The sequence below is a fragment of the Triticum dicoccoides genome, chromosome 3B (assembly GCF_002162155.2).
Source record: "Triticum dicoccoides isolate Atlit2015 ecotype Zavitan chromosome 3B, WEW_v2.0, whole genome shotgun sequence".
In the NCBI taxonomy this organism is placed as follows: domain Eukaryota; kingdom Viridiplantae; phylum Streptophyta; class Magnoliopsida; order Poales; family Poaceae; genus Triticum; species Triticum dicoccoides.
In genome coordinates this window covers 809203944-809216123 of record NC_041385.1, presented here as the reverse complement: position 1 = coordinate 809216123, position 12180 = coordinate 809203944, and positions in this window count along the sequence as shown.

The window sequence follows — 12180 nt, the reverse complement described above, 5'->3', positions numbered from 1 at the left end:
AAGGTTGTGAAGGACAGCCAAGCGGAGTGCGGAGGCGCCATGGTGGGCAGGATGTCCCACGTTATGTGGCTGGAGGGCACTTTCGTGGAAACCATTAAGGGATGGCAATCGGGGTGGTTCTACATCACCGAGCCGCGTGACCCTGAGTGGGCAGCGGCCCCCGAATTCAGATCCGGCATCCCTACACAGCTCACCTCCTGGAAAGAGAGTGGCCGGATCTGGGGGGATTCGGAGGAGCTGACCGAACTCCAAGCCTGTATCCAGAAGCTGGTGGACAAGAAGCTCAAGCTTGTCAACGTAGTCCAGGTCATGCTCATCTGCCGGATTCTCCCGTGCCAACGACGGGGCTTCAACATGTGGGAGTTCGATCCGGCGCAGCACCAGACTCTGAGCGGGCTCTTCGACACTATGTACGAAGATGTCTGGAAGGTGCTGTTCAAAGGCGCCAAGGCTCCCGCATCCGCTACCGAAGATCGCGGATTCCGCTCGCAGCGTCCAGCTGACGAGGTAAGTGATTTTGCCATTCGTTTTCCATAGTTTGACTCTATGCGGGATCTAAACTCCCTTTACCTTTGACAGGATTGGCTGGCGAAGGCCGAACGGACTATCTGTCCGGCCCCATTACCAGAGGACCCAGCAGACGCCCGCCTAACGGGGCTGCTGGCTCCGGCACCCCACGTGGTGCCGGAGAAGAAGGCCAAGAAGAGGGCCACGGGGACTCGGAAGAGTTCCCGTTTTCAGGTGCTATCGGATGATGAATCCGAGGCCGACTCCTCCCACCAAGGCGAGGAGGAGAAGAAGAAAGCCTCTCCCCCAGCGGGGGGAGGGAAGAAAAGGAAGGCCTCCCCAACAAGGGAGGCCGAAGGGTCCAAGAAGGGAAAAACTCTCCCCCCGGACTGCTCCGCCAATGCCAGTGACGACGACGAGGACTGGCCTCCAAGGGCCAAGCCCCTGGCGAGATCGTAAGTATCCGGATTCCCGAATAACTTCAAGGTTTTTATTTTTCGTCACATAATGTCTTTCTAATGCCGCATACAACCCTGCAGTCCGCCTAAGGATGATTTTCCCGTTTCAACAAGCGGGTCCTTAGGTGCGTTGGATATGGATTCTCTTCCGACTGCCTCCACCCCCCATGACGCGGACGATGCCGAGGTGGGATCCCAGGAAGGAGCCCACCAGGAGGAGAGGGCCCCGGAGGTGTCGCAGGACAACCTTCCGGACTTTGCACCGGACTCGGCCCCGGAACCCACAGTGGCTCCAGAGTCCGGCGGGCGACCCCTTCGCAAGAAGGGCAAGACCGTGACGCCGGCTGCCTCCGTCCAACCGGAGGTGCTGGATGATTTGCTGGAGGCGCTCAAAGGCGCTTCCATCGAAGAGGAACACCGCACTGTTATGACTGCGGTGATTCAGAAGGTGCAGCTCGCCAAGAGTGGGCTGACCGAAGCCTGCCGCAGCCTTCTAACAGGCTTTGAGGTAAGAATTTTAATATGTGTAAAATGGTACCGCACAGACAGTAGCCCTTGATGCTCAGTTCGGTGTTCGGAAAGAAAAGCCGGACTGAGGATCTAAAAAGATATACGCAGGAGTCATAATAAATATGTCAATATGGGATTGCAGGCTGCGCTGCTGACCTCTGCCGCACTGACTGCGGAGGTCAATACTTTGAAGGAAAACCTCGAGCGGTCCGAGAACGAGCTCGGCCGTGCCAAGAAGCAGCTCGAGGACAAGCAAGGTGAGTAACACCTTTATTAAAATTGTACCTTACAGAAAAGGATTTTGGTTGCAAACGAATGACAAGGATAACGTGGGTATTACAGGGGCCACTGACGAGGTGGCGACCCTGAAAGAGGCGGTGGCCGCGGCCAAACGCAATGCGGCCGCGGAGCGCACCGAGCGAGAGAAACAGGAGGCGCGGGTGGCAGAGGTACAGCAAGAGCTCCAGGATCTCGTGAAAAAACATGAGGGCCTCGAGCGTGACTCGAAGACTCGAGAGTCTGAGCTTGCAGCGGCTCTTGAGAGTGCCAAAACCGCTAAGGCCGAAGCCTACAAGGCCCTCCAGGAGATTGAGGCGGTGAAGAAAATAGCAGCGGGTAAGGCATTTTTCATGCAAAGTAAGCATGTGAGTGTTAATTACCTGTTGCTTACCCGAATTCGGAGCTCTCCAGGAGCGTTCGCAGATCTTCCTCGCAGCGTGTCTGATGCTGCCGCATTCTACCGGGCCGAGGAGGGGAGCTCGACTGAGAAGGTCTTCTGGTCTCAGTATGCTGAGGCCGGACATCCGGTGCCCATGAGCGACCAGCTGAAGCAGCTGGTCGAGCTTCACAAGGCGGCCGAACAGGCCATGAAGGGCCTCATAGTTCGGCTGTGGCCTAAGGAGGCCATGCATGGGAGCTACTTTGGCCTGGTGCGGCGGCTGGTGGATGCGTGCCCGTGGGTTGAAGTTATCAAGCACTCCGCCTGTATTGAGGGTGCCCGTCGGGCCCTTGCCCGCGCAAAGGTGCACTGGGGCAAGATGGATGCCCAGAAGCTTGTGATGGACCCGCCACCAGAGGGCAAGGAGCATCGCACGCCCGAGATGTATTATAAGAGTGTGCTGAAGGGCGCCCGCACTATTGCGGGGGAGTGCTCCAAAGATGTAATTTTTTAGTAGACTCGCATTTTGTTATCCTGTGCGCTGAAAACTTAGTTCATATGTGCTAAGCAACGCTTGTTAATTTAAAATATTACCTTCTGTGCGGCTGTTTATCAAATCTGAGAGATGGCAAGTCATCGGCTTCAGCCCCCATGCCACGAGTGCTGGGGTGTTCGGGATAAACTTGAGCACTCTTGTTCCCATTTTTGGGTCCATCTAGGGAGGCGCTCAACACAGCGAACAAGGCAACTGGACTTATAATGCTTGAACACTCTCACTTAACCATAGAATTCTATAATTTTAAATTTCGGCGAAGCCCCTAGTCTTCGGAAGGCTGAATTTGGGGCGCTATCCACGCCTGGGCCGGACAAGATCCGGCTCCTCGCTCTAAGCGGCATAAGTCTTTAAGGACTCGCAAAAACCTCTCGAACAGCGACCGGCTCTTGCCTCATCATGACGGTCAGTTTTAGCTTTCTCCAATGGGGCGTTAACCCAGCTCAACTGGGGCGCAATCGTAGTGGTTCTCCCAGTGCTACCTTAGCCAATAACGGAACGTAAGGTACCAAAACATGGGAGCCGGGCAAACCCAACTATTGACCCAAGACATGATTCGGAGCCAATGCATATAATGCTATAAGTTCGGGGTGCCGCACTTGTGAAAGTGTTCGGACTTATCACACCATGATGCGGGAAACATAAGCCCCTGGTGTGTTTTAACCGTACCAAAGTGTACGGATGCGACATGTCGTAAATGAACATATGTATGAAAAAGGAATGCAATTATAAGCAAAAAGATGCTGCATTGTTTTATTCAATAAGTGCTGCTATGAATGCAGAACGATACAAATAGTGCGATAAGCAAGGGATGGGACTTGTTAAACATGTCCCCCTCCAGGGGTAGGCTCTGTATTGGTGTATAAAAATGATCGTAATGGAGACCACCTGTATATTCGTTGTAGCCTTTATGCTTCCCTGGCTGTTGCATCGTGAGTTTGGCAGGTCTGCTGCCGGACGGGGCCTCTGACGAACGGAGTCATGTGGGTAAAAAATAAAAGGTAAAAAGAAAAAAAAATAACGACACACCTGAGAGCCCCTGGTGTGGTTGAGCCGCAGTCTAGGCTTATCGTGGTCGTGCCCCTCTCCCCATGCCCATGGTATCTTCAGAGCGTAATGGTGTACGCGAAGGACCTTCTTTGACGTTTTGCAGGGGCTGGGATTGGGGTCGCACTGCTACGCGTGCTCGGAACGTGCCAGGTGGTCTTTTTGTAGGTTAATCCGGGCGCGCTTAGCTATGTCAGGCCGCTTAACGGCCGGACTCGAGAATTGCCTTAAGAGGCTGCATTGTACTTCTGCCGCGAGAGCCGCTGTGTGTTCCTCCGTTCGGAGAGAACGTTCAGTGTTTCCGTTGACCATGATGACTCCTCGAGGGCCTGGCATCTTGAGCTTGAGGTATGCTTAGTGCGGCACCGCGTTGAACTTTGCAAACGCGGTACGTCCGAGCAAGGCATGATAGTCGCTGCGGAACGGGACTATGTCGAAGATTAACTCCTCGCTTCAGAAGTTATCCGGGGATCCGAAGACCACTTCCAGTGTAACTGAGCCTATACAATTGGCTTCTACACCTGGTATGACGCCTTTAAAGGTCGTCTTGGTAGGTTTAATCCTTGAGGGGTCTATGCCCATTTTGTGCACTGTATCCTGATAGAGCAGGTTCAGGCTGCTGCCGCCATCCATCAGGACTCTGGTGAGGTGAAATCCATCGACGATTGGGTCTAAGACCAATGCGGAGAATCCACCGTGGCGGATGCTGGTGGGGTGGTCCCTTCGGTCAAAAGTGATCGGGCAGGAGGACCATGGCTCCATCGCGTATATGTCCCTGAGTGTACGCTTCTGCTCCCTTTTAGGTATGTGCGTTGCGTATATCATGTTCACCGTCCGCACCTGTGGGGGGAAACCCTTCTGTCCTCTATAGTTCGGCGGTCGGGTCTCTTCCTCGTCATCGCTATGCAGCCCCTTGTCATTGTTTTCGGCAATTAACTTGCCCGCCTGCTTGAATACCCAACAGTCCCTATTGGTGTGGTTAGCTGGCTTTTTGGGGGTGTCGTGTATCTGGCACAAGCGGTCGAGTATTCGGTCCAAATTGGACGGACCCGGAGCAGTTCTTTTGAATGGCTTTTTCCGCTGACCGGGTTTAGAGCCTCTGAATCCGGCATTGACTGCCGTATCCTCACTATTGTCGCCGTTGATGCGGCGCTTGTTTTTGTTACGACGCGACCTGCCATTTCGGTCCTTGAAATCCGGACTGCCAGAATGTTTGCTGAGGTTGTTGCTGCGTGCTAGCCAGCTATCCTCACCCGCGCAGAAGCGGGTCATTAGTGATGTGAGGGCTGCCATGGATTTCGGCTTTTCCTGTCGCAGGTGCCGGGCAAGCCACTCATCGCGGATGTTATACTTGAAGGCCGCGAGGGCCTCCGCATCCGGACAGTCGACGATTTGGTTTTTCTTGGTTAAGAACCGTGTCCAGAATTGTCTGGCCGATTTGTCTGGCTGCTGAGTTATGTGGCTTAGGTCATCAGCGTATGGTAGTCGCACATACGTGCCTTGGAAGTTATCGAGAAATGCGGCTTCCAGGTCTTCCCAACTCCCAATTGACTCTGCTGGCAAGCTGTTAAGCCAATGCCGGGCTGGTCCTTTAAGTTTGAGGGGGAGATATTTGATGGCGTGAAGATCGTCACCACGGGCCATGTGGATGTGAAGAAGATAGTCTTCGATCCAAACCGCGGGGTCTGTTGTGCCATCATAAGATTCAATATTCATGGGTTTAAACCCTTCGGGGATTTGATGATCCATTACTTCATCTGTGAAGCATAGTGGGTGTGCGGCGCCTCTATACTGGGCGATATCACGACGGAGCTCAGAAGAACTTTGTCTGTTTTGTTCGACCTGGCCGGACTTACTGTGTCCGGCGCGACGGGTGTCGTCACGTACCGTGGGGCGCCCACGCGATCCATAGATGGATCTTGATTGTCTTTCCTTATCCTCCAATATGTCTCGCAAGTCCGGAGCGTTCCCCTGTGGCCTTGTGCTTTTCGAGCGATGCCGGGGTACGGGTCTAGTGAAGGGCCTAGAGGCCTCTCTGTCGCGACCATGGGGTGGTCGGTCAGCCGTATTGTCTCCTGGTGATGCGGGTTCATACGCTTCCTCCTCTAATCGGGGGACTCCAGTCCATCTATCGGCTAGCAGATCCTGATCAGCTCTAAGCTGTTGCTGCTTTTTCTTGAGGCTGTTCGCCGTGGCCATAAGCCTGCGTTTAAAACGCTCTTGTTCGATGGGATCCTCAGGCACGATGAATTCATCGTCGTCGAGGCTTGCCTCATCTCCGGAGGGAGGCATATAATCCTCTACCTCTTCTTCTGCCGCTCTCTCATGAGGGCTGGCGTCTCCGTCCTCCTGCACTGCATCTTGCTGGAGTGGGTTATCTTCGGCACTGTCCGGTGTATTATTATCTCCGGTGCCGGAGTCTTCATTCTTGCTATGGTGGGATTTAGAGCGGCGCCGCTGACGCCGGCGCTTGGGCTGCTTCTTGGAGGGGTCATCCTCCGCTGTTTCTTCGCCATTCCCATCCTTTGGGATATCCACCATGTATATGTCATATGATGAGGTGGCTTTCCAGTGCCCAGTAGGCGCTGGTTCTTGGTCGTCTCTGGCATCTTCGTCAATACCGTCGATGTCTTCGGAATCGTAGTCTAGCATGTCGGTTAGATCGTCGACAGCGGCTACCAAGTGGGTAGTGGGTGGGCTTTGAATTTCTTCGTCTTCTGCATCCCAACCGTCCTGACCGCAGTCCGGCCAGGGCTCTCCTGATAACGAGAGATACTTTAGCGAACTCAAGATGTCGCCAAAAGGTGAGTGTTGAAAGATGTCCGCTGCGGTGAACTCCATGATCGGCACCCAATCGGATTCGATCGGAGGGGGCGCGGGAGGTTCGGAGTCCGGCACCTCGGAGTCACGAGATTCATGAGGGACAAGGTCATTGTTCGGCTCTATCACCGTAGAGGTTGCAGCCCCCGAGGCGGTTTCTAGCCATCCGTCTTCGATCTGCACAGCCGGCTCCGAATTGAAGATCGGAGCGGGTTCTAGTGCGGCCTCCAGGGTACTGTCCGGCTGCAGAGCTAGATCATGCTTGCCGTGACAGTGCGGCACGCTCGGCTGTGGCTCGTATCCATCAAAGATCAAGTCCCCGCGGATGTCCGCCGTGAAGTTTAAACTTCCAAATCTGACCTGACGGCCAGGGGCGTAGCTTTCGATCTGCTCCAGATGACCAAGCGAATTGGCCCGCAGTGCGAAGCCGCCGAATACGAAGATCTGTTCGGGGAGAAAAGTCTCACCCTGGACTGCGTCGTTGATGATGATCGAAGAAGCCATCGAGCCTATCGGTGATGACACAGAGGAACTCTCAATGAAAGCACCAATGTCGGTGTCAAAACCGACGGATCTCGGGTAGGGGGTCCCGAACTGTGCGTCTAGGCGGATGGTAACAGGAGACAAGGGACACGATGTTTTACCCAGGTTCGGGCCCTCTTGATGGAGGTAAAACCCTACGTCCTGCTTGATTAATATTGATGATGTGTGTTACAAGAGTGGATCTACCACGAGATCAAGGAGGCTAAACCCTAGAAGCTAGCCTATGGTATGATTGTTGTTCGTCCTATGGACTAAAGCCATCCGGTTTATATAGACACGGGAGAGGGCTAGGGTTACACAGAGTCGGTTACAATGGTAGGAGATCTACATATCCATATCGCCAAGTTTGCCTTCCATGCCAAGGAAAGTCCCATCCGGACATGGGACGAAGTCTTCAATCTTGTATCTTCATAATCTTGGAGTCCGGCCGATGATGATAGTTCGGCTATCCGGACACCCCCTAGTCCGGAACTCCCTCAGTTATCGTCGAGGCCACCCCAAACCCTTGAAGCGTTGTGTCGAGGCGACCCCAAACCCTAGAGAAGCAGCGTCGAGGCCACTAACATGATTCCTTATTGTGATTAGCAAGCTAGTTCTACGTTTGCCACTAATATATATATATATATATATATATATATATATATATATATATATGTATATATATCCATCTGTACCATGTTTGAATAATAATTGACATGTTGTAAATATTTGCAGAAACTATGGAGCACTCCCGAGACGAAGCAACAGAAGCGATGTTGGGGCACATAATCGCTCAAGGAAGTGATGAAGTTGCGTCATTTCTCAACGACACCGATGGTCAGCTGGAAGGACTGGGTGAAGAAGAGGGCTATGTTCATGATGGCTTCGGCCCATTAATGCCGGTACAAGAAGAGGGCTATGTTCATGATGGCTCCGGTGACACAATGGAGGTACAAGAAGGAGACCGTGCTGACTGCTCCAGTGACCGAACTAAGTCCGGCCAGGAATATATATATTAGTTAAGCCCGTGCTGACTAGTTAATTGATGCATCCATTGTTTTGGTATATGTACACATATTAATTACTCTCGTCTTTCTTCCTTTTAATTTCTAGCCCTCCGGATCGAGCACAACTTCGGTAAGGAGACGAGGCCCGAAGAAAAAGTTGAGCTCGGATGAAAGGTTTGAGATCATAGAAATCGCCCCCGACGGCGAACCGATTGAACCCATCCGGACAAAGAATGCATTTTCTGCTCAGTGCGGAGTTCTTGTAAGGGACAAGATCCCGATCAGCATCCAGCAATGGTATAAGCCTAAGGACGACCCTGAGGTATCTTATGTCAATGGTATGTAGAAAGAAGATCTTTGGACTCAGCTGAAGGCACATTTCACACTACCGCCAGAGGAGGATCCGGAGAAGCCAGTTAAAGAGCAATTAATCAAGTCTTGTGCTCTTAAGAAGATGGCAACCCTATTCAGGAGGTCGAGGAAAGAGCTGAACAAGTTTGTCGACAAAAAAAAGACACCAGAATTCATCGGCAAATATGAGAAGATCAAAGATCACTGGCCCGCATTTGTGGCCCACAAGACATCGAAAAAGAGTAAGAAGATGTCGGCGACGAACAAGCAAAATGCTGCGAAGAAGAAGCTTCACCATCGCACGGGGTCAGGTGGCTACCTAAAAGCCCGGCCTAAGTGGTCCAAGGAGGAGAATGATCTGCTTGAAAAAGAGATCGAACCAGAGATAATGTACTGGCCAGACCATTGCCGGACTTGGTTCTTCGGGGCTGGCGGAACCTTGGACCCTGTATCAGGGGAGTGCTGTTGGACGGACGAGCAACTGCAAATACCCCTCAAGAACCTTCGACACTATATCAATGCAGCGCAGCAAGGGACGTTCGTTCCAGACAGGGAGAAGTACGAGCTCACAATGGCCCTCGGGAATCCTGAGCACCCTGGACGGACACGAGGCACACCAGGCTCCATTCCGTGGAAGGTTGGTTTTCCGGACGCAGGGGGTTACAAAACCCACGAGAGGAGGAAGAAACTGGAGCAGGGCCAACTGCAGGCGCTGCACGAAAGGGTAATGGGGCTAGAGGAACAAGAAGAGGAATGAGAAGCAGCAGATCGCAGCAAACGACCTGCCGAAGCTTCCCTCGAAGCTACCCCGCCATCTCAGTGGAGAAGCAGCGTGGCTTCCACCGAGCTGCTTCAGCCGGAGCATGTCTTGACGGCTCCTGCCAGCTATCCCGTGGATGCTATCATGGAGTCTCAAAATTACCACATTATGGCGCGATGGATGAATTTGAAGGTCAAGGCGGCTGTTGGCTCTATTTATCCTACTGGATCTGGAGCAACTTATCACTGCCGGCCGATTCCAAAAGGATATGCTAAGGTGATGGTGGATGAAATAACAGAGGGATTTGAGGACCTCCTGCTTGACCACCCTACCGGTGAAGGGGAGACTAGGCTGGGTTCTGCTCTGAAGACTCCATGCCTATGGCGGAAGGAGCTCATCAACCTTCCGAACTGGACGCCTCCGCCTCCGCCTCCTCCTCCTCCGGCGAGTCAGAGCACTCCGCCTCCTCCACCGCCTCCTCCTCCGACGAGTGACGATCAGGGCACGCATGGCGGCACTCCGCCTCCTTCTCCGGCGCATGGCGGCACTCCGCCTCCTTCTCCGCCTGCATCGGCGCTCCCGAGAAGCCAACAGCCTCCTCCTTCTACGCCTCGCCAGCAAGGGCGAAAGAGACCCGCCGCCGCCCTGGCTGCTCCGGCGCGTCGTACTCCTTCTCCTCTGCCTCGTAAGCAAGCACGAAAGAAGACAGACGCCGCAGCCGCTCCGTCTGCTCCAACGTCTAGTAGCACAACCAGAGGCGGGAGGCAATACAGATACGGTCCACCTCTCAAGCCTCTAGAGAAGTTACCGTACGAGAGGACCGAGGAGGAAAACGATACGATCATGCGGACCCACGTGAAGGAGTTCTTTGAAGGGGTGAAAGCAAAGAGACATCCACCTCCGGAGGAGAAGGTAGATCCGGTGAAAGCAAAGCGCACTCTCGATGCCCTGACGAAACCGGCAAAGTCTCCGCCAAGAACCAACTGTGAGCGCATTACTGAACAGACATATCTCCAAGTGGAGCGGTCGGGAAGTACTGTCAGACATCTAAGGTCAAGAGAACGAGCAGCTGCGAAAAAAATTGACCAGCTCGGCAAACAAGCAAACCAATCGTGCCCCCCGCTCAATGTGTCTAGCGGCAACATCGTCGCTAATTCTCCGGGGATGGTGGCCGGTTATGGCAATCTTGAAGATTACCTGCCTGACGATCAACTTCCTGATTTCTTGGAGGTGGACGAACACAGATACGAGTACGGGAAGCCTCTCGTCAAAGATGAAAAATCTCTCACAACAATGATGCGAAGATTCCATAATTGGTACGTGAAAACCTGCAGAGAGTCTGGGGGGACGAATGCTTTGTATCTGAATATTAAAGAGGAGCACGACCTCGTTGCAACTGATCTGTTAACTGTTCCATTTGATGAGTTCTTCGCGTTCTTCAATCAAAAGGCCCTCGATAAACTAATGGTCTTTTGCTACTTTCTGTAAGTACTATTTATGTCATTAAGTCTCTATATATAGCTCGGCTCTTTCATTTCATGTATTTATAATTAATTATCCTCAATATATTATGCAGATTGAAGATCGTCGAGTGCAAAAAACAAGAAATTTATGATATTGGGTTCATTAACACAAATATCATAGATGAATTTTTGGTTAAAAAGGACGTCAAAGAGGCCGAGGACAACTTGCTACGATCGTTGATCAAAAATCAAAACAAAGATACCATACTCTTTCCTTACAACGGCAAGTGAGTGTTACTGTCGTGTGCATATTCGGTTTCCCTTATTACTCGAGCGAGGTTATAGTAATGTAATTGATGAGTTATGCATGCGTGCGCAGGTACCACTATGTTCTTCTGGAGATTAAGCTTGAGCGGGGACTAGTAACCGTCTTAGACTCGAGACGGAAAGATCCCGAAACCTATGCGGACATGACTGAATTGCTCAACAAGTAAGTTCAATCGATCATGATCGCACCATATCGGCAACTTTTTGTTCATTTCCTGATATCTCAAGTAATAATAATTATTTTCTTTGTCTTGCAGGGTTTGTAAACAGTTCACCGCAGAAGCTCCGGGACTGCCGAAGGAGCTGCGATATATATAACCGAAAGTAAGTACTACTGGCTAGCTAGTTGCGCGCATCTCCCATTGATTCTATAGCTATCCTTTCATCAATGCCATTTATAATGCTTCATTATCAGTTTGATTGACCTCTATTTCTCGTAAAGTGCTTGTGGCAGGAAAAAGGGAATGATTTCTGTGGATACTACGTGTGCGAGTTCATCCACAACGCGACTTTGAAAAACAAGCGGGGCTACTCTAAAAGACAATATGAAGTGCGTAAGCAATAATATTCACAATTTCATTTTATTACACCATCATTTCTATTGAATTTCATTCATATATATGTATTAATTAACCCCCTTCTTCAAATTAGACGTGGCAAATGCAGAATGAACTCCTAGAACCAGATCGCATGAAAGCAATTCAAGAGGAATTGGCGGGATTCTTTCTTGACCACGTCATCAATAAAGCCGGAGAATACCATGTGGAAGTTGATTTCAATTGCTAGGGGATTGTAATTAAGAGATCTTATACATATTGTACATGTATGTAGCCAGTAGCGTCGGATACATGATACGAAAACTTGTTGTTCGACCAATCTCTCGGAGAAGGAGAGGTCGATCGATCACTTCTCGGTATGCATGACGAACTTCTGTACTCAATGGTTCTCTCGATCACTTATGTATATAGTACGTAGCGTCGACCAAGCACGGACATAAGAGAGGACACTTCTCTCTATTAATTAGCTAGCTAACACAATATATGAAACACCTAAATTAACCCCCCAAAACCCCCAACCCCCCCTCCTTTCAAAAAAAAAAAAACAAAAACCCCAGCCACTGGAATGCTGACGCGTGGATGCCTTTCGGTCCCAGTTGGTGCCACCAACCGGGACCAAAGGCCCCCCTGCCTGGGCTTG